The 3,146-nt window shown below is 33.4% G+C and overlaps 1 pseudogene; it reads left to right on the top strand.

Annotated features, from left to right (window-relative positions):
* The first annotated feature begins 1,174 nt into the window (after positions 1 to 1,174).
* LOC145140563 (putative mitochondrial adenine nucleotide transporter BTL3 pseudogene) lies at positions 1,175 to 2,128 on the top strand (annotated as a pseudogene).
* Positions 2,129 to 3,146: the final 1,018 nt, after the last annotated feature.

The following is a 3,146-nucleotide window of genomic DNA, read 5'->3' as shown; positions in this document are numbered from 1 at the left end:
GGCCAGAAAAGACCGATTTAATTTATGCTTTTTAAAACAAAATCAGAGAAATCTTTTTAAAAGATGTTGCGGAATTGGTCCCCAATACAAAACATGATAAAAGTTTGTCAAAACCTTTCTTTAAGAAATATATAATTTCATTTCATGTCAAAACCTCGGGATGTCATGTTCCAATATAGATCAAAAGCATAAACAAGACATTATAAGCCTTTCAACAGTTATTTACAACTACTGGCCTATAATCCAAAAATCTCTCATCGTCCTCTGGCTATGCTCGGAGTCCACTACCTGTAACATAAAAAGCTGAGTGGGTCAGGCTTGGGAGCCTGGTGAGCATATAAGGTTTTCAACCCACAGTAATAATAAACTTATTAAGTTCATCAATCAACAATAACCCTGATTACCCATTTCCCGTTATCCTCACTTTACGTCCCTAAATACTTATCACAAGGGACGTAGCCTAAAGAATATCATCGGGATGAACACTACTGCTAAGGGGTTTCCTCAGCCATACATGTCCTAAAGGCAACCATGAGGGGAATGGAGTACAGCGAATGAACACTCAAGTTCATTACACCTACAGGTTGCGGGCCTGCCAGTGTTCCACTGGACTGTCTAGAAAGTCCGTGGTCGTCATCCAAACTCCGCTAGATGACTGAATCACAATCACATCGAGACCTCTCATCACTTTTATTTCATCACACATCACTATCTACCCATGTTTGACGAAGTCAGATTTGGGCGTTCTTTTTATACCTACTCTCGGTTTAACGAACACTACGAGTTTCGTTTAGATCACTAAGGCTAAAAAGTAGTTTATCAAAAACTCACTTTTTACGACATTCGGCACCGTGCCGGTTTGTCGCGAAACTTCGACAGGTCATAACTTCTTCGTTATAACTCGGATTTCGGTATTCTTTATATATCCGTAATCCTTGACACGTCCACTACAAGCTTCTTAATAGATATTGGCTTTATCTAATATTTATTTTTTATGCTCATTTTTATTCTTAATTAATTAAACCCTAATAATTAAGCATAAAACACATAATTCACATAATATTCACATAATTCCTTTTCATTTCTTCAAAATGAGTTACAAAGGTTAACCTAGACTATAATGTCAATATTAATGCCTACCCTAGAAACACGGGCATTACAGTGGGCGCCGGCGATGGTGTGGTGGAAGAGGAGAGTAAGAAGAAGGTTATTATAAGATTAAGGGGAAAACATGCTGCTATGAACACTACAAAGCATTTATGGGCTGGGGCTGTTGCACCCTTGGTTTCACGGTTTTCGTTTCTTCTTATTCACATATTCGAATTTTCAGTTGAATTTATGGCCAAAAAGAAGTGAAATTTTTAATCAATCTTGAAAATTTTAATGTTTTTAACAGAACATTTGTTGCGCCACTTGAAAGACTAAAGCTTGAATACATGCTTCGTGGTGAACAGAAGAATCTTTTCGAGCTAATTAAATCAATCGCTTCTTCTCAAGGTTTAAAAGGGTTTTGGAAGGGAAACTTCGTTAACATTCTTCGCACAGCTCCATTTAAAGCCCTGAATTTTTGTGCATACGATTCCTATAGAAAGCAACTTCTCCGGTTAACCGGAAATCAAGAAACAACAAATTTTGAACAACTCTTCGCCGGTGCTGGCGCCGGCATGACTGCTAGCATTCTTTGCTTACCACTCGGCATTGTAAATTGACTAAATTCCATCAACTCTTTCTTCCCATTTATTAATTTTTTTATTTATATAATAAAATTCATCGTGGGATCTAACAGATTCGAACAAAGTTAGTGGCACCTAGAGGTGAATCATTGGGAGGTGTGATAGGAGCTTTTCGCCATATCATTCAAACAGAAGGATTCTTTTCTCTTTATAAAGGATTGGTTCCTTCAACTTCTCTCGCGACCTCCGATCCAGAAACCGTGTTCGACATCAAATACTTCTCTCGCGATCAGCGCTGTAACCGCCCGCCCATCCGCCGCACCATGCTTAACAAAGATGACATCGTTAAAGCGATGAAGGAGAAGTCGTTTGATGTTGCTGATTTCACTATGGTTTATTTGACAACTGCAGTTGAAGAAGACTACAATGCCTGTGGCGGAGGTTATTACAAGTAATCAGGTCCGAATTAAACCTTAATTCGTAAATTTATTGAAATATACTTGAGGTTTTGTTTTTCATTTGGGGTTCTGATTTTCCCTGAACATTGCTTGCTTAATTAGCTTATTGATAATGAAAAGTGATATATAGCTGAGTTACTGCAAGTTATTATACAATGTATTCTAACAAAATACTGATTTTTTAGGAACTATCAAATACACAATATAGTAGATTCTATAAGAATACATTATGCTTTGTATAGTGTATTATGTTAGAATGCACTCGGTTAGAATTTAAAATGATAATTACACTTTAGGTTTAATGATTCTTTAAGAATGTTTATTAAAAATTTTATAATATATTTTGGTTACACAATAGTAATGGGTAATTGTATGATGCTATAAATGGTAATTGCATATATATATATATATATATATATATATATATATATATATATATATATATATATTCTATCAGAATTAAATGGTAACTACACTTTATATTTAATGATTCTTTTAGAATATTTGTTTACCTGTTAATCTTTTTTTTTTGTAATAGATGTTTCTCTTGGATTGTCTTTTTTTTTTTTGTAATAGATATTTCTCTTGGATTGCCTATTATTCTTTTTCTATGTATTCTGTCATATTCTATGTATTCTGTCAGAATATATAAAGTGATAGTTAATTGCAAGTAACATGTTTTTAATCATTATTAGTTTTTGTTGTATTTTGTGATAGGAATGGCTGGAAGAATGCTATGAAGACCTAATAGGAATAACTTGAAGAATGAATAAAGTTTGATCATACTCACAATTTTAGAATGTTGTTATTTTTTAAGAATTTTTTTCATTTTTGTTGATATTCTTTTAGAATATGTATAATTATATTAAAATGTATAAGGCTTTTAATCTGTAAGAATATGTATGAATTTGTATTTAAGTTCGGATGTATACGAATATATTAGAATGTTGTTATTTTTCAACCTCGGATTCAAGAATGTTGTTATTCTTCAATAATATTCTAATAGAATAAAATT

This window comes from Lactuca virosa, chromosome 9 (assembly GCF_052849685.1).
Source record: "Lactuca virosa cultivar CGN04683 chromosome 9, Lactuca_virosa_CGN04683_v6, whole genome shotgun sequence".
Classification (NCBI taxonomy): Eukaryota; Viridiplantae; Streptophyta; class Magnoliopsida; order Asterales; family Asteraceae; genus Lactuca; species Lactuca virosa.
The sequence above is the reverse complement of the archived record's forward strand: the minus strand, read 5'-3'. Positions and strand labels throughout refer to the sequence as shown.